General features: G+C 38.3%; 2 protein-coding genes across 4 annotated transcripts in view; one reads left to right on the top strand and one right to left on the bottom strand.

Annotated features, from left to right (window-relative positions):
• Positions 1-10,244, bottom strand: part of ECM2 (extracellular matrix protein 2) — a 41,029-nt gene extending 30,785 nt beyond the window's left edge. Inside the window, exon 1 of one of the 2 annotated variants that reach the window (XM_024995834.2) lies at positions 10,103-10,244. The gene's annotated coding sequence lies outside the window, so the exon portion shown is untranslated. 2 annotated transcript variants of the gene reach the window in all.
• CENPP (centromere protein P) overlaps positions 1-19,985 on the top strand; it is a 235,597-nt gene that overhangs the window by 186,447 nt on the left and 29,165 nt on the right.

A 19,985-nucleotide genomic window follows, 5' to 3' on the forward strand; every position in this document is an offset into this window, starting at 1 on the left:
GCAGTGAGTCAGACTTAGCCCCTACAGTAATTTGCCAGCCCCTTTCTGGACCGCTGTGTTGTAGGTTTCCAGAGGTTACTTGGGAGATTTCTCTCCACTTGTCTGCCAAGTCATTCTGTGACTAACGTCATCCGAAACTTATTTTCCCAGCTCTTCTATTCTATTCTTTTATTGTTATAATTTTCTTTGTTGGGAAGGAAGCAGCATAATTTCATCATATAAGAACAGTAGCAAACTAATACCAGACCACCTGACCTGCCTCTTGAGAAATCTGTATGCAGGTCAGGAAGCAACAGTTAGAACTGGACATGGAACAACAGACTGGTTCCAAATAGGAAAAGGAGTACGTCAAGGCTGTATATTGTCACCCTGCTTATTTAACTTATATGCAGAGTACATCATGAGAAACTCTGGATTGGAAGAAACAAAAGTTGGAATCAAGATTGCCAGGAGAAATATCAATAACCTCAGATATGCAGATGACACCACCCTTATGGCAGAAAGTGAAGAGAAACTAAAAAGCCTCTTGATGAAAGTGAAAGTGGAGAGTGCAAAAGTTGGCTTCAAGCTCAACATTCAGAAAACAAAGATCATGGCATCTGGTCCCATCACTTCATGGGAAATAAATGGGGAAACAGTGGAAACAGTGTCAGACTTTATTTTGGGGGGCTCCAAAATCACTGTGGATGGTGACTGCAGCCATGAAATTAAAAGATGTTTACTCCTTGGAAGGAAAGTTATGACCAACCTAGATAGCATATTAAAAAGCAGAGACATTACTTTGCCAACAAAGGTCCATCTAGTCAAGGCTATAGTTTTTCTAGTGGTCATGTATGGATGTGAGAGTTGGACTGTGAAGAAGGCTGAATACCAAAGAATTGATGCTTTTGAACTGTGGTGTTGGAGAAGACTCTTGAGAGTCCCTTGGACTGCAAGGGGATCCAACCAGTCCATTCTGAAGATCAGCCCTGGGATTTCTTTGGAGGGAATGATGCTGAAGCTGAAACTCCAGTACTTTGGCCACCTCATGTGAAGAGCTGACTCACTGGAAAAGACTCTGATGCTGGGAGGGATTGGGGGCAGGAGGAGGAGGGGATGACAGAGGATGAGATGGCTGGATGGCATCACTGACTCTATGGACGTGAGTCTGAGTGAACTCTGGGAGTTTGTGATGGACAGGGAGGCCCGGCGTGCTGCGATTTATGGGGTCGCAAAGAGTCGGACACGACTGAGCGACTGAACTGAACTGAACTGAATACCAGTTATAAAGAGGTAAGAGAAACAAACCTAACTTTTAATCAGCTGCACAGGGCCCAGTACATGATAAAGCTGAAAAACAAGTTTGAGAAATGAATACTTTTTCAGACCATAAACATGGAGTAGCACAAAACAGAAATCTGAGAGGGGGAACATGCAAATTAACCTCCTGCGCACTGCCTAGAGGGAGTTCCTTCCCAGGCTGAAGCCAAGGGTGAAGACCCAAACAGAGCCTCACAATCTCCTAGAGCTGAAGAAACAAAACCTGGGGTCCCAGAGAGGCAAGAATTTGCAGAGCAGAGCACAGAGAGGTGAGAGCAACCCTGAGAAAGCCTTCCAAAGATGCCAGTTCTTCAACTGAGTACTGATTAACACATTTGTATGAGCAGACTACTCAACACTGAAGAAAGAACTACCATGAATGACAAAAAAAAAAAAAATAATTCTTTGGGCTAGAAAATACTGGACAGACTTTGTGTGTCCACCAGTCATAGCGGAGAACCTGTACTGCAAAGGGCATCAGGCAGAATGCTCAGAAGGGCATTGGCACATCAAAGAAAACAGTTTACTCTGGGCTGATGGCTGATCTGATCACATGTAACAGAACTGAACAGCAAGCCTTCTGGAAAGGATCAAACTATATGCAAGCACCCAGCAAGGGTTGGGAAAGTCAGCAAAAATTTACCAGGCACAAAACAGGAATTGTTGACCCATAATGATGAGGAAAATCAATCTATTGAAACACATCCATAGCACAGCTGGCATAATTATTAAATAGATCATTAAAAGTTATAAAAACTTTAATTTCAAAGTTATTAAAACTATAATTTGTATGTTCAGGAAGGTAAAGGAAAGATATTTAAAAGAAATTCAAATGAACTTATAAAGATATAAAATGTGAGAGAGAATAAACTATACTGCAAGAGATGAGTAGGACATTAGACACTATAGGAAAAAATTAGTAAAGTGGAAACTATAGTCATAGAAGTTACTCAAAATGAAACAGACATACACACAAGACCAGTAAAAAAAACATGAACGGAATATCATCACATTGTCAGGCAACTTTAAGCAGATCAGTTTACATTCAGTTCCAGCCCCTGAAGGACTGTGTTTGAAGAAATAAAGCCTGGTCTTTTCCCAAATATGAAGAAAATTATAAAGCCACATATCCAATATCAATAAACCCCAAAAATAAGAAATATGAAGAAAATTATGTCAAATATTCAAATTGCTTTTAAACCAGTAATAAGAATATCTTAAAAGTAACCAGAGAAAAAAACATTAGAATAAAAGACTTCTCATTCAAAACAGTACAAGCCAGAAGACAATGGAGCAATAGCTTTTAGGTATTGGGGGAAAAAATAAATAGACTTAAAGTTCTTTGGGGTTTTTTTTTAAGATTTTTTTTTTGATGTGGACCATTTTTAAAGTCATCATTGAATTTATTACAATATTATTTCTCTTTTATGTTTTGGTTTTTTGGTCAAGAGCCATGTAGGCTCTTAGCTCCCTGACCAGGATTTGACCCAGCACCCCTTACATTGAAAGGCAAACTCTTAACCACTGGACTGCCAGGGAAGTCCTTACTTAGAGTTGTATACTCAGTGAAAATGTCTTTCAGAAACACAGGCAAAATAAAGACTTTTTCAGACATAGAAAAGCTGAAGGAATTAATCACTAGCAGAAATGCACTACAAAAAATGCTAACATATAAGGAAAATTATATTAGATGGAATTATGGAGCTACACAAAGGAATGAAACCACAGGAAATGGCATACAAATGGATAAGTACTCTTTTATTTTAAAATCTCTTTTAAAAATTATTGTTTAATACAGTCATCTGTTTAACAGTTGTGTTAATATAATAATACCATATTTTGGGCTTTCTATCTTAAGTGAAAGTAAAGTGTATGACAACAGAAGCAGAAAGGAGAAAGTGTAAATATACTGTTGTAATGTACTTATAAGTAAAGAGGAATATCAATTGAAGGTAAACTGTAATAAGTTAAAGACACATATTATATGCCCTGTGGCTTAGAGGGTAAAGTGTCTGCCTGCAATGCAGGAGACCCGGGTTCGATCCCTGGGTCGGGAAGATCCCCTGGAGAAGGAAATGGCAACCCACTCCAGTACTCTTGCCTGGAAAATCCCATGGATGGAGGAGCCTCGTAGGCTACAGTCCATGGGGTCACAAAGAGTCGGACACGACTGAGCAACCACACATTTTTTTTTAGCCACTAAACAAAAAGTTATAGCTAATAAGCCAATAAAGATGATAAAGTGGAATAATAAAAATAATCCAGAACATTACATGTACTATGTGTTGTGCTCAGTCACTCAGTCGTGTCCGACTCTTTGCAGCCCTATGGACTGTAGCCCACCCCGGGCTCCTCTATCCTTGGGATATTCCAGTTAAGAATACTAGAGTGAATTGCCATTCCCTTCTCCAGAAGATCTTCCCAACCCCGAGATCGAACCAGTGTCTCCTGCATTGGCAGGTGGATTATTTACCACTGAGCCACCTGTAAATCATATTGAATGTGGATTCGTTAACTGCTACAATTAAAAGGAAGAGGCTATCCAAGTAGAATTTTTAAAAATTAAGACCCAACTCTATGCTGCCTATAAGAAACTCATGCTAAATAAAAATACAAATAGGTTAAAATTACAAGGATGGAAAATATACCTTAGTAACACTAATCAAAAAAAAGTAGATGGAATATTTTAGCAATAAAGTATTTTGCCACCAGGGCTTCCCTGCTGGCTCAGTGGTAAAGAATTCACCTGCCAATGCAGGAAACACAGGTTTGATCCCTGGGTCAGTAAGATCCCCTGGAGAAGAAAATGGTAACCCACTCCAGTATCTTTCCTGGGAAATCCCATGGACAGAGAAGCCTGGAGACAGTCCATGAGATCTCAAAGAGTCAGACATGATTTAGCAACTAAACAATAGCAATATTTTTTTTTTACATAATGCTGTTTCACACTTAATAGACTAGAGTGTACTATGAGTATAACTTTTATGCACTTGAAAACAAACAAAAGAAATGTGTGACTCCCCTTATTGGCGGTCTAATCAAATCCACAACATCTCTGTATTATGCTTGTATGCTCATTAATCAGAATTGCACGTTCCTTTATTTATGATCCTACTTTCAGTTTTTGTTTTCGTTGTGCTCGGGTGATGCTTCTGTCTCCTTGAAATCTGTATCATTTATAATGGTGCTTCACTCTATAGAACTTAGATTTTGAATGAATCTTTGAAGTCATCTGCTTTTCCATTCATGGGAAATTCTTTTTTTTTTTTTTAATTTTAAATTTTATTTTATTTTTAAACTTTACAAAATTGTATCAGTTTTGCCAAATATCAAAATGAATCTGCCACAGGTATACATGTGTTCTTTATCATCCATGTTCAAACTGCTCTGCCAGAAAAGTCTTCCTTAGATTGAGCTACAATTTGTTGTTGGTCACATCATGGCTCATAAGAGGTTTAAAGATAAAAGCCACATTTACACAGTTATCTTTCCTCTGAGTTCTTAATCTTTTTTATCAATGCTTTTAAAGATGTGTTTAAGTTTCTAAAAATAGTACATAGTTCTTAAAAAACTCAAAATGATATGTAGGCATAAAAGACAAGTTGCTTAACCATAATTCATAGTTTATTACAAGGGTAGGCATACTTTTTCTTCAGGGTCCAGAGAGTAAACATTTTCAGCTTTGCAAGACAACAATCTCTGTTGAAACTACTCAACTTTGTTATTGTACCCCAAAATAGCAATGGACAAGAAGTAAATGGATGGCCGCAACTATGTTCTGATGGCACTTTGAAAAACAGGATTTGGCCTGTGGGCCATAGTTTCCCAACTGCTAGTTTAAGAGTGTCTTTTGAGATGCCTCCTAAACATGTATGAGCATATATATTTAAATGTAAATGAATTATTCTATGTATGTTTCAGTACAACCTGTTTTCTTTCCATTCAGTAATAAATCATAGTCATATGGACATATATAGCAGTGTTTGTAAATGCTTATAGTCTGTGCACTCTATTTTCATTCCATAAGTTATGTAACAATTTGGTGATGGATATTTAATTTTTTTTTTCAGTTTTCTTTTATTATAAACACTCCTGTGAGAATTCCTTGGCAACCCAGTGGTTGATACGCCACCCTTTCACTGCCAGTGGCCCATGTTCAGTCCCTCATTGGTTAATATATTTTTGCATTATTTTACTTTCAGCCTTTCATATTTTCAATATACTTTCTATTAGCATATCATTTTTAGTGTGACATGACAATTTTTATCTTTGATCTTTTAATTGAATATTTTGTCTATTTGTATTTGTTGTAACATTTGATATCTTTGGATTGAAATCTATTTTCCAGCTATCTGTTTTCTAGTTGTCCTGCATGTTCTGTGTTATTAATTTTTTTTCATTCTTGCTTACTTGGTTTTTGCTGCTTTGTTTTTATTATTCCATTAGTCATTATATACTTTTTCCTTTTATGTTCTGAGATTACCACATACATCCTTGACTTATCAAGTCTAATATAAATTAGTACCTTTACCTATTTCCAGACAACTTTAACTTTACTTACCTCATTCTAACACATCTACTACTTTTGTTACATATTTTAGTTCTTTATTCAAAAGACGATGATGATGATCTTATGCTCACAGTTCATTTAGATCAGGCTCTCTAAATCTTAGCACTATTAACATTTGTTTCAGATAATCCTTTTTTGTAGTGGAGGGGGGAGCTGGCCCTTGTAGAGTTGGTAGTATCCCTGGTTCTACCCAGATACCACTACCACCTTCCTCTCAGTTACAGCAACCAAAAATATCTTCAAATATTACCATATGTGTCTTGGGAGATGGAAAGAATCAGTCTGCCTCCAGTTAAGAACCACTAGTTTAGATCTATGTAAATATTTATCCTTTTTCTTTCTCATTTCTTCCTGCATCTCCAGTCTTCTATCAGGATTATTTTCTTCCTAATTGAAGAATACCTTTTAGTAATTCCTTTAGTGCAGGACAACTGGTGACCAGTTCCTTTGTATGTTTGTTTATATGAAAATATTCATATCTTATGTTCATTTTGAAAGAATGTATTCACTATATATGGAATTCTAGGTTAGCAAGTGTTTTAGCATTTTGAAGATTTCACGCCAATGTCTTCTTTTTTCCATATTTTGTATTGAGTAGTCATCTGTCAATCTAATTATTTTTCCTTTAAAGGTAACTTTTTTGGGGCTGCTTTTAAGATATTCTCTATTGGGATTCATAGCACTTCTTGAATCTGTGATCTTATATTCATCAAATTTGGAAACTTCTTAGCCCTTACCTCTTCAAATAATTCTCTTCTGCTTCTCTCTCCTTTTTATTTTAGAACTACAATGACATGTATGATGTGTTAGTCACTCAGTTGTGTCCACCTCTTTGTGACCCCATGGACTGTATGTAGCCCACCAGGCTCCTCAGTCCATGGAATTCTCCAGGCAAGAATACTGGAGTGGGTTGCCATTTCCTTCTCCAACATGTATGATGAAGTGAAGTGAAGTCACTCAGTCATGTCCAGCTCTTTGTGACCCCATGGACTGTAGCCCACCAGGCTCCTCCATCCATGGAATTTTCCAGGCAAGAGTACTGGAGTAGGTTGCCATTTCCTTCTCCAGGGGATCTTCCTGACCCAGGGATTGAACCCGGGTCTCCTGCATTGCAGGCAGATGCTTTACCATCTGAGCCACCAGGGAAGCCCACATGTATGACAGTCTTCTCATTGTCTTTAATGTCACTTTCTCTCATATTTTTCATCCTTTCGTCACCCTGTGATTGATCCTGGTTATTCCACTAACCTCTTTCCTTCTGTTCAGCTGTGGTTTATCCACTATTGACTTGAATCCATCCATTGACTTCCTTGTTTCTGTTTTTCTGGTTTCTTAGCTTTTCGGGTTTTTAATGGGTTTTTATTCTTTCTGATTCTCTACTGAAATTTTTAATCTTTCATGTTTTCCACATGGTAATCACATTTATTTAAGTCTGAGTCTGACAACTCCATTTTGGGACCATGTATATGTCTATTTCTATTGTCTGTTATTTCTTTTTCGGTTTTTAGCCATTTTCTTCTGTTTCTTCTTATGCCTGATGGTATTTGACTGCCAGCCATTACATATGAAAAATTATGAAAATACTTTGAAGCCTATAATGATGTATTATTTATCCTAAAAGAATTTACATTCAAACATGAAATTAAGTGTACTATCAATCATAAATTACATGATTTGAAGCTGAGTTTCACTATATCTAGTTAATAATTATATTTTAGGTCCCAAACCAAAGCCTGGTGATTTCATCAGCATCACTTTTTCCTACCACCCCTGCTACTTCCTGCTCCTTTCCTTGAGTTTTATTTCTGTCATGACTTGAGCGGCTGCTTTAAAGCTATACTAACCTTCTCAGTCACCTCTTTCGGTTCCATAGATGCCTCCAGAAGAAAAGATCTTTGGGTTTTAGTTTTGTCCTAAATATTGGCCCTGTTATTTTTCCTACTTTTTAAAAAAACAATTCTCAGCAGTCTAAATTGCCTAGACTGCAGTTATGAGAAGCAGAAGTCACCTCAGATTAGTTTTATTTCACTGAAAATATATCCTCTTTCTTTGAGCGAATGTTTTGGGTTGTAAATTTTAATTCTTTTATGTCAGAAAATATCATTTTGTTTAGTTGGAAGTAGAATTATGATTTTAAAATCATTTTCCTTCAATACTTTATATGTATTGTTCCATTTGTTTTTTTATATCTGCTTTTACTGATGAAGAGTTTAACTTGAATCTGATTCTCATCTCTTTGTAATAAATCCTTTTTCCTCTCTCTGGAGAGGTTCTTTTCACATCTCAAACTTATTTTTAATATTCAGAGGTTTTAATATAATGTACAGGGTTTTTTGTTTGTTTTTTCCTTCTTTATGTATCCTTTTTGGGATCTTTTACTCCCCAGTAAAAGATATATTTCTTTTCCACATACGTTCTTTAAACTCAGTTCTTTCCTATACCTATTCAAGGCTGTGTTTTTCCTCTTTAAATTCATTCACATCTTCTCTTTGTATTTGAAGGATTCCTCACGGTTTCTGTCTCACCACAAGTTTCCCTTCTTATTTCCTACATAGCTACATATCCATGTGTGTATTTATTTGTAATATATCTTCTCTTATTTCTAGGTATTTGGTGAGAGGAAAGGAGTGATATCTGCTTAGCTTGCCCTCTTGAATCTCGGTAGTTCTTTTTATAACTTTATCCACTTGAATTCTCCTCCTCTAGTCAGGTTGCACTTGGGTCACATGCTGACTTGTCACCACTTTACATTAGCTCAACAAATGGCAGCCTCTAGGGTATTTTCATGTCAACTAACCTCAGCATGCAATCTTTTTTTCAGTATATATGTACATTAATTACTGCATTTCAAACCCTTTACTGTAGGTCATTGAGATGAAACTATATTAGAACAATGTTTTGTAATCTACATTAGGTTTTTAAAAAACTAACTTGCAAAATGTGAGGGAGGAGCAAATTCCCTAGTTGACTGGCAACTGAAATTGTAAAAGTCAATTCAGAGAACAAGCTAATATGTTGGGAAGAAATGATAACAGCAGCAGGGGAAAGCAATATGAAAAGTTGGCCCATGAGACAGGGTAGAAGTAGAATTTGCTAAGTGGCAGGGGAGGTGAACTGTGGTAGTGTAAATTCTGTGTTATACATAAAATCTGTACATGGAGATTTTCTTGCTTTGACAGTTGACAGTTGGATATGTAACTCTCCATTCTGTGTTAGGTGAGAGTTATGAGGAGTCAGGCCCTGGACCTAAGGGCTCTGGAGGTAAACTTAATGAGTGTCTCAGGCATCATGTTGTCCCTGAGCCTGTTAACTTAACAAGAGTACTGCCCAAGCTCACCCTTCTCCCATTATCCCTACCTCTCTCTCTCTGCCTCCCCCACCCCAAATTGGCTCATTTTTTGCTTATACAGAAGCCTAAATAGGTATATACAGAAATAAATTTACAGAGCTATCTTAATTTTAACAAAATCAGACTCTATAAATAGTCTCATTGAAATGTTTAAATAAGTTTTATGAAATGGCCTCTCAATAATAATTTTATCATTGATGCCTATGCCTTTGTTATTTTCAGTGATTTATAAAATTTCACATAGCATTTAATATTTACTTTATAATTGAGTGAATATGTTTCTGGAGGTAAATGTTTATGATACAGTCGGTCTAACCACTGTAGGCATTATTTTGATCAAGTAAAATTGTCTTTCTTTTTAGTATTTTTTGTGTTTATCCCAACATTAAATATCATCTGTAAATCTTGATTAACTTATTTTTTTATTAAAAGTTTTTCATCAGCTGTCTTAAGTAAGCTTTAAAAGGGTTTAAATTCAATTTTAATCTTCTACACAAAGCCACAAGATACCTATTATCCCTTTTAACTTCGCTTAGTAGGCTTAAAATGAAAAACATTTTTAATTAATCCTTTATGCTCCTTAGGACTGTAAAATAGAAAAGAATGAAATTTTCAAACCAACTTATACTTCTATTGAACAAGTAACTCTATTTAAACATATAAAAATATATTTAATCCTAATTCATAAAGTTTTAAATACTTCAGAAGTAGTCATCCTGAAAAAAAAAAAACAAGTAAACAAAATAATGTACACTTTAAACTTTAAAAACCTATTAGCAAGAGCTAATTTCCTCAAGTGCTAAACATATTTGCCACACAAAACACCCAAATATTAAAACCATTCCACACGCTTTAGTAGAAACTTAAAATTTAAAACATTTTACCTGGAAATCTAAACTAAGTAGGCTTTGCTTGGTGTCATTTAAGTCTCCGGATGAAAATGAAACAAAACCAGAGCTTTCTTTAAGACAAAGAAGGGAGTGTTGAAAAATGTTAACTGACTTCTTTGTAAAATCTAAAATAACTGCCTCCCTTGGGGTTACATGCCTTTCGGTTCTTTGTGCAGAAAATCAGCCAAGAGAGTAACTAGGGAAAATGGTTACCAAGGCAAATATTTGTTCTAAATCACAGGAAAATGGAAAGCAGCAGGGGGTGGGGGCGGGAAGCTTTAGTCTGTAGGCTGAGAAAGTGGAGTTAGAAACAACAAAAGTGGAGCTTAAGAAATGTGTGATTTTCACAGACTAATTGCATTAAAAATGTTAACATTCGTACTAGCCTGCGTGTCACTTGAGCTTTATCAGACTGCAGAGATGCTATTGTTGCCAAGTTAGAGGACTATACATTCCTGGGATGTCTTAATTGGGTTAATGTTATTTAAATCTCTAATCAGCTCCCTGCCAGCCATACCAGTCTCCCACACAATATTGTTAACAAAACAGGGCTTCCCTGGTGGCTCAGTGGTAAAGAATTTGCCTGCAGGCGGACACGGGTTTGATCCCTGATCCAGGAAGACCCCACATGCCGCCGCACATAGTAACAAAGACCAAGAACAACCAAAAATAAATAAATTTTTAAAAAGCTGTTATATATTAGTGTCACTGAAATTATATAACTTCCAACCTTAAGCAATAATAAAATAGGCAAGAGAGCCGTGAGGCTTCTGATTAGGGCAAATTGGTTATCTAGTTCAGCCTCAGTTTCTTCATCTGCGAATGAGCAGGTCACAGTCAGATCAAGGTTCCTGGCCCACAGTGCTCCTTATGGGGGACCTTGGATGAATTACTGCTGTTTGTAACTGTTTATTCTTTATACAGCTGGGATGGTAATACCTACCCTTCAAATTTTTGTGCAAATAAAATGAATAGCAATACAAAATACCTGTCATAAGCTAGGTAATTTTAATATCTGTTTTTTTTAAATTCTTAATTTACCTCAGGGGTCTAAATTGCTTGACAGAGAAGAACTACATTTTTGTCTTTCCAAAATCTTAATGTGACTTGGATAGATCAAATCAAGATGATAGATTGAGCACATGGGCCACCCAAATTCCTAAAACTAAAAACTACATTTTCTTTTAAAAATGTAGTACTGCATCACAAAATTATTAGTACTATTAGAAGACAGAATTTTTGATAAATTCCTTAAAGACTGAAGGCATATAGGCTCTGACAGATGACACTATAGCCCAAACAGGTGTAAGACAGGATAATTTTGTGAGTGTTCCAAGTTTAAAAATTATAGATCTTAGGAATGGTGAGATTCATTGGGAAACTGCACTCAGCAGAAGCAAGGTATATGACCCCAATCCTCCTGATGTCTCCATCATTTGTTCCAAGTATTATGCATTTACCTCCAAATTGACCCATGTTCTCATCTACTTGGTTTTGCGTGTCTAATAGAAAAGGGATCCAAACTAGCTCAACTGAGTACAAACACTAAGTTGACTATCTCTACCCACACATTCTGAGCTTTTGGTCAGTGTTTCTAACATAAGTAGATAGCCCAGGATTACCAAATATTTGAGAAGATACTAACATTAGAGATAGGAGTTCCCCTCATCTCTTCCCCCAGAATACCTACACACAATCTGAAAAGAGCTTTGAAGATTAAATCAAGAATGAGATGCCACTAGACACCTATTGCTGCTGCTGCTGCTGCTGCTGCTGCTGCTGCTAAGTCGCTTCAGTCGTGTCCGACTCTGTGCGACCCCATAGACGGCAGCCTACCAGGCTCCCCCGTCCCTGGGATTCTCCAGGCAAAAACACTGGAGTGCGTTGCCATTTCCTTCTCCAATACATGAAAGGGAAAAGGGAAAGTGACACGACTCATAGCGACCCCATGGACTGCAGCCTACTAGACTCCTCCGTCCATGGGATTTTCCAGGCAAGAGTACTGGAGTGGGGTGCCATTGCCTTCTCCGAGACACCTATTAGAATTGCAAAAACCAAACCAGTGAGGATACCAAATGCAAGTGAGAATGTGGGGCAGTAGGAATTCTCGTTCACTGCTGGTGGGAATACTAAATGATAGACTCTTTTGAAGGTAGTTTGGAGGTTTTCTAGAAAAATTCTGTAGTCAAGCTCCTTGATATTTACCCAAACAAGTTGAAACTACAAAAACCTGCACACAGATGTTGACAGCAGCTTTATTCATAATTGCCAAAACTTGGAAGCAACCTTCAATAGGTGAATGGATAAACTGTGGTACATCCTACAATGGAATATTATTTAGTGCTAAAAAGAAATAGGCTATTAGGCATTGAAAAGACATGGAGGAACTTTAAATGCATATTGATTAGTGATTCCAGCTATGTGACATTCTGGAAAAGATAAATCTGTCAAGACAATGAAAAGGTCAGTGGTTGCCAGGGGTTGTTGCGGGGGCAGGTGGAGGGGTGGGTCAGAGAGAAATGAATAGGTGAAATCACAGAGGACTTTTAAGGCAGTGGAAATACTGTATATGATATCATAATGATGAATACATGTCTTTGTACAATTATATAAACTCAGAATGTGCACACCAAGAGTGAACCCTGCTGCTGCTGCTGCTAAGTCGCTTCAGTCGTGTCCGACTCTGTGCGACCCCATAGACGGCAGCCCGCTAGGCTGCCCCGCCCCTGGGATTCTCCAGGCAAGAACACTGGAGTGGGTTGCCATTTCCTTCTCCAATGCATTTGTAACTTATAAACCTGAGTGATTATATTGTATATAGGTTCATCACATGTAACAAATACACCACTCTACTGGGGGAGGCTGTGTGATGAGAGTACTAGGGATATATGGAAAACTTCTGTACCTTCCTCTGTTTTTCTGTGCATCTGAAACTGCTCTTAAAAAAAAAAAAAAAGTCTTTAGGCCTTCCCTAGGAACTTCCCTATAGCTCAGATGGTAAAGAATCTGCCTCTAATGCAAGGGACCCAGGTTCAATCCCTGGGTCAGGAAGATCCCCTGAAGAAGGAAATGGCAACCCACTCCAGTATTCTTGCCTGGAGAATTCCATGGACACAGGAGCCTGCCACACTACAGTCCATAGGGTCGCAAAGAGTCCAACATGGCTGAGCAACTCACACACACACACACACCCAGGCCTTCCCTGGTGGTCCAGTGATTAAAAATCTCCCTGTCAATGCAGGAGACATAGGTTCAATCCCTGGCCTGGGAAGATTCCACATGCCGTGGAACAAATAAATCCTTGTGACACAGCTACTGCAGCCTATGAGCCACAACTACTGAAGCCCACACACCGAAGAACCCGTGTTCTGCAAGGAAGAGTGGCCCCTGCTTGCTGCAACTAGAGAGAGTCCATGCATCAAAAATAATACAATAAAAAAAATTTTTAATAGTCTTTAAAAGAGAATGTGGCTTGATTTGAAATATATACATTGTTTTCGGAGAAAAAAATGTGAATAACATGCAGTATTGGACACATTGCTTAGAGCAAACAGAAACTCATTCTTTTGAGAACAACTTAGCAATAGCTATGTTCTGTCCCAGCCTTCCACTTCTAGGAATCCATTATAGAAACATGTCTTTCTCTGCACAAGTGTACCTCCAGGAAGGTACTTTAAAGCATTGTACCCAAGTGTAGAGAGTAATTAATCAGTTGTATACTGACAGGGAACAGTAGGCTGTTATAAAGTTATATCGAGAGACTGAAGTAACTATTATACAGACATCATAGTTGTCCACAGTATTACCAAGAAGAAAGAAACTTTAAAGCAGCGCATGTGCTATTATGTTACCTTCTTTTAACATATACAATTTAGTATCTTCCTAGAGAAAAAAATGGAAGAAATAAATAACAAACTGTTAGTTATCTTTGGGTGATGGAATTATGAGAGGATTTTTAGTATGTAATTCTGTATTCTTATAATGTTTTGAGCTTTTCATAACCAGGTCAGATAAAAGGAATCTTAAAAAAAAAAATTAAACAATTAGAAAAAGAAATAATTTAAATAGCCACATAGAGGAGTAGCCAAGACTGGCAAAATTGCAGAGAACCAGATTATACAGTTTCTGAGGTCCCTGCTCTAAAATCTTGTGAGTTAATGGACTGTTACATGAGTCCTTCTGCAGAAACTTTTAACCACAGTAGTATCAACACATGGAAAATGCTGGTATTAGTGTTCTCCTCCCTTTTATTATTGCAGCCATAACTATGTTCTAAAGCTTGGCTCTGACGGCTGCTCTGCAGTTTGGTGTTGGTCACCAAACAGGATGTCAACAGGTCCTTCAGCACTCGGGCTATAAGCACAGCCAGTGCAGGTACCAACTCCTTTTCGGTATTTTTACCTCTGTGGTAGAAAGTGCCAATGAGTTAGTTTTTCTTTTAAGGTTGTAGTTGCTTATGACAACTTTGTAGATAACACTCAGATAAAGCTAAATTTTGAAAATTTTAAGTCAGGGTCCTCTCAGAAATGGGAGTCTTATCTTACCTCAAGCCTATTCTATATCCCTTCCTAGTGTCATAGTCAAATGCCTTTTCAGCTAACTCATACTGAAGTTGCTTCATCTTCCCACAAAGAATACTACACACATCTTTTGGCCACATCACATGTGGGAACACGTGCCCTGGGCATTCGAAGTCCAGAATCTCAACCAGTGGACCACCAGGGAAGTCCCTACTACAGGCCTATATTAATCAACACATTCTTCTAAACAGTTCTTTAAGATCAGCATAACCATACTATAACCTGACAAGGAAATTATAAAAAAGGGTAATTATAAATCAGTCTCACTAATGAACATAGATTTTAAAAAACTAAAATATTAGCAAACCAAATCTACTAGTATATAAATAGGATAATATATCATGACTCTACTAGGCTTATTCAACAAGTACCTGGTTGATTTAAGGATAAAATCCAAACATTATATGATCATCTCAAGGTCTAAAGAAGGAAGAAGGAGGAAAAAAGCTTTTACGTACTAGAAATAGAAGAGAACTCATTAGTGTGTCAGAGTATCTACAGAAAATAACTTGCTTCCACTCCTAGCTATATACCCAAGAGAAGTGGAAACATAAATCCACATGAAAACTGTACACCAATTTTGAAGCTACACTCTTCATAACAGCCAAAATGTGGGAACAACTCAAATATCTAGCTGGTGAATGGAGAAAGTAAGTATAGTCTGTTTCTACAGTGGAGTATTATTCAGCAATGAAAAGGAATGGTATGATACATGCTACAACATGGATGAACCTCAAACACATTATGTTCAGTGCAAGAAGCCAGTCACAAGAGGCCACATATTGTATGCCTCTTTTGTATGAAGTATCCACAGTAGGCAGATCCACTAGGCAGAAAGTAGATGAGTGGTTGCTGGGGTGAGGAGACTTAGAGTGGGGTGACAGAATGGGGGGTGACTGCTACTGAGTACGGTGTCTCTTCATAAAGTGGCCCAAATGTTCCAAAAATAGGCATTAGTGATATCTCCCAAATATGAAAATACTGCTGCTGCTGCTACTGCTGCTAAGTCGCTTCAGTCGTGTCCGACTCTGTGTGACCCCAGAGACGGCAGCCCACCAGGCTCCCCCGTCCCTGGGATTCTGCAGGCAAGAACACTGGAGTGGGTTGCCATCCCCTTCTCCAATGCTTGAAAGTGAAAAGCGAAAGTGAAGTCGCTCAGTCATGTCCGACCCTCAGCGACCGCATGGACTGCAGCCCTCCAGGCTCCTCCATCCATGGGATTTTCCAGGCAGGAGTACTGGAGTGGGGTGCCACTGCCTTCTCCAATGAAAATACTAAACCCCACTAAATTTGTACTCTAAAAGGGTGAATTTAATGATATGTAAATTATATCTCAGCAAAGCTATTATTAAAAAATAATGTTGTGATACTGCAATTTTTCCTTTTCTGGGAACGAGACAAGCAGGCTCACTGAAAATTCTGGCAAGTGCAGTAAAACAAGAAAAGGGGGGGGTGGAATTTAAGTAGAAAAGTAGAAAATTGGGTATAAGTAGAAAATCAGGAATTCTCTGGTGGTTCAGTGGTTGGGACTTTTGCTGCCAGGGGCCTAAGTTCAATCCTTGGTCAGGAAACTTGAGATCCAGCAGAACATGTAATGCAGTCCCCCAAAAAGTGTAAGAAAATTAAGGAAGGAAAAAACTTATTAGACAGGTGAAATGCTTTCTTTGCATAGGAAATCTAAAATGAGGGGGTGGTGAAATGAGTAAAGGGACTCAACTGTATGGTGAGAGATGGAAAATAAATTTTTTCTGGTGAGCATATTACAAGTGCTTAGGAAGCATCACTACAAACAGAGATAGTGGAGGTGATGAAATTCCAGTTGAGCTATTTCAAATCCTAAAAGATGATGCTGTGAAAGTGCTGCACTCAATATGCCAGCAAATTTGGAAAAGTCAGCAGTGGCCACAGGACTGGAAAAGGTCAGTTTTCATTCCAATCCCAAAGAAAGGCAATGCCAAAGAATGTTCAAACTACCACATAATTGTACTCATCTCACACACTAGCAAGGGAATGCTCAAAATTCTCCAAGTTAGGCTTCAACAGTACATGAATCAAGAAATTCCAGATATTCAAGCTGGATTTAGAAAAGACAGAGGAACCAGAGATCAAATTGCCAACATCCATTGGATTGTAGAAAAAGCGAGAGAATTCCAGAAAAACATCTACTTCTGCTTCATTGACTCTGCTAAAGCCTTTGTGGATCACAACAAACTGTGGAAACTTCTTAAAGAGAAGGGAACACCAGACCACCTTATCTGCCTCCTGAGAAATCTGTATGTAGGTCAAGAAGCAACAGTTAGGACCAGACGTGGAACAATGGACTGGTTCCAAATTGGGAAAGGAGTACATCAAGGATGTATATTGTCACCCAGCTTATTTAACTTATATGCAGAATACATCATACAGAATTCTGGGCTGGATGAAGCACAAGCTGGAATCAAGATTGCCAGGAGGAATATCAGTAACCTCAGATATGCAGATAATACCACCCTTATATCAGAAAGCAAAGAGGAACTAAAGAGCCTCTTGATGAAAGTGAAAGATGTATCTAGTCAATCCTAAAGGAAATCAGTCCTGAATATTCATTGGAAGGACTGATGCTGAAGCTGAAGCTCCAATACTTTGGCCACCTGATGTGAAGAACTGACTCATTAGAAAAGACCCTGATGCTGGGAAAGATTGAAAGCAAAAGGAGAAGAAGGCAACAGAGGATGAGATGGTTAGATAAACAGCATCACCAACTCAATGGACATGAATTTGAACAGACTCTGGGAGATAGTGAAGGACAGAGAAGCCTGGCATGCCACAGTCCATGGGTTACAAAGAGTAGGAAACCACTTAGCAACTGAACAGCAATATTCCATTGTATATATGTACCACATGTTCTTTATCCATTCCTCTGTCAACAAACATTTATGTTGCTTCCATGTCTTGGCTCTTGTAAACAGAACCACAGTGAATACTGGGGTGCCTGTATCCTTTTGAACCATGGATTTCTCTGGATATATGCCCAGGAGTGGGATTGCTGGATCATATGATAACTATTTTTAGTTTCTTAAGGAACTTCCTGATTTTTCTCCATAGTGGCTGTACTATTTTACATTCCCACCAACAGTGTAGGAGGGCTCCCTTTTCTCCATACCCTCTCCAGCATTTATTATTTATAGACTTTTTTATTATGGCCATTATGACTGGCATGATGTGGTTCAGTTCACTTCAGTCGCTCAGTCGTGTCTGACTCTTTGCAAACCCATGAATCACAGCAAGCCAGGCCTCCCTGTCCATCACCAACTCCTGGAGTTTACCCAAACTCATGTCTATCGAGTCAGTAATGCAATCCAACCATCTCATCCTCTGTCATCCCCTTCTCCTCCTGCCCCCAATCCCTCCCAGCATCAGAGTCTTTTCCAATGAGTCAACTCTTTGCATGAGGTGGCCAAAGTACTGGAGTTTCAGCTTTAGCATCATTCCTTCCAAAAAACACCTGGACTGATCTCCTTTAGAATGGACTGGTTGGATCTCCTTGCAGTCCAAGGGACTCTCAAGAGTCTTCTCCAACACCACAGTTCAAAAGCATCAATTCTTTGGCCCTCAGATTTCTTTACAGTCCAACTCTCACAACCATACATGACTACTGAAAAAACCATAGCCTTGACTAGACGGACCTTTGTTGGCAAAGTAATGTCTCCGCTTTTGAATATGCTATCTAGGCTGGTCATAACTTTCCTGATGTGGTATTTCATCGTAGTTTTGATTTGCATTTCTCTAATAATTAGTGATGTTAAGCATCTTTTCATGCATCTCTTGGCCATCTGCATGTCTTCTCTGGAGAAATGTCTATTTAGGTCTTCTGCCCATTTTTTGACAGGGTTGTTTGTGTTTTGGATATTGAGCCACATGAGTTGTTTATAAATTTTGCAGACTAATCCCTTATCAGTTGCATTGTTTGCAAAAATTTTTTCCCATTCCATGGATTGTCTTTTTGTTTTGTTTGTGACTTCCTTTGCTGTGCAAAAGCTTTTGAGTTTAATGAGGTCCCATTTGTTTATTTTGGTTTTATTTACACAACTCTACTCAGAAAATGGCTCAGAAAAGATACTGCTGTGTTTTATGTCAAAGAGTGTTCTGCCTATGTTTTCCTCTAAGCGTTTTATCCAGTTTTCCCAGCACCATTTATTGAAGACACTATCTTTTCTCCATTGTATGGTCTAGCCTCCTTTGTCATGTTGGTCACTTAGTTGTGTCCGACTCTTTACAATCCCATGGCTGTAGACCACCAGGCTCCTCTGTCTGTGGGATTCTCCAGGCAAGAATACTGGAGTGCGTTGTCATTCCCTTCTCGAGGTGATCTTCCCGCCCCAGGGATTGAACCCAGGTCTCCCACATTGCAGGCAGATGCCTTACCATCTGACCCACCTGAGAAGGCCTTCTTTGTTGTAGATTTATTGAACATAGTTGCGTGAGTTTATTTCCTGGCTTTATATCCTGTTCCATTGATCTATATTCTGTTTTTGTGCCAGTACTGTACTATTTTGATGACTGTTGCTGTGTAGTATAAAGTCAGGGAATGTGATTCCTCCAGCTCCATTTTCCTTTCTTAAGATTGCTTTGCCTATTCAGGGTCTTTTCTGTCTCCTTACAAATTTTAAGGGTTTTTTTTTCCCTTGTTCTAGTTCTGTGGGAAATGCCTTTGTTGATTTGATAGGGATTGCATTGAATCTATAGATTGCCTTGGTCAGTGTAGTCATTTTGATAGTATTGATTCTTTCAGCTGAAAAACATGGTAGGTCTTTCCAGCTGTTTGTGTCATCTTCAGTTTCTTTCATCAGCATCTTATGGTTTTCAGTGTACAGGTCTTTTGTCTCCTCTGGTATGTTTATTCCAAGACCGGGCAAACATCACTAAACACTTGGACTTGAATGTCACACTCTGGAGATAGTTGAGTCATTCAGGCTTAGGTCATGAACACAAAAGAATAGAGAGCTGGGATAGCCTAATATTCACAGCTCCCAGCTATCCATTCTTTTGTGTTCATGACCTAAGCCTGAATGACTCAACTATCTCCAGAGTGTGACATTCAAGTCCAAGTATTAAGTGATGGCACTGACTGTGTCTTAGTGGAATCATGGGGCCGTTAAATCAGCAGCATGGCATTTTGCATAACTGTAATTTGTTCTTCTTTGTTTACTAATATATTCGGTTCTGTCAGTCAGAATCTTCCTATATCCTGTCTGGATGTCCTCAAACTACCATCTATTCCATCTTCCTATTCTCTCCTTGATTTCTTGAAATAATAT

This window comes from Bos taurus, chromosome 8 (assembly GCF_002263795.3).
Source record: "Bos taurus isolate L1 Dominette 01449 registration number 42190680 breed Hereford chromosome 8, ARS-UCD2.0, whole genome shotgun sequence".
Lineage (NCBI taxonomy): Eukaryota > Metazoa > Chordata > Mammalia > Artiodactyla > Bovidae > Bos > Bos taurus.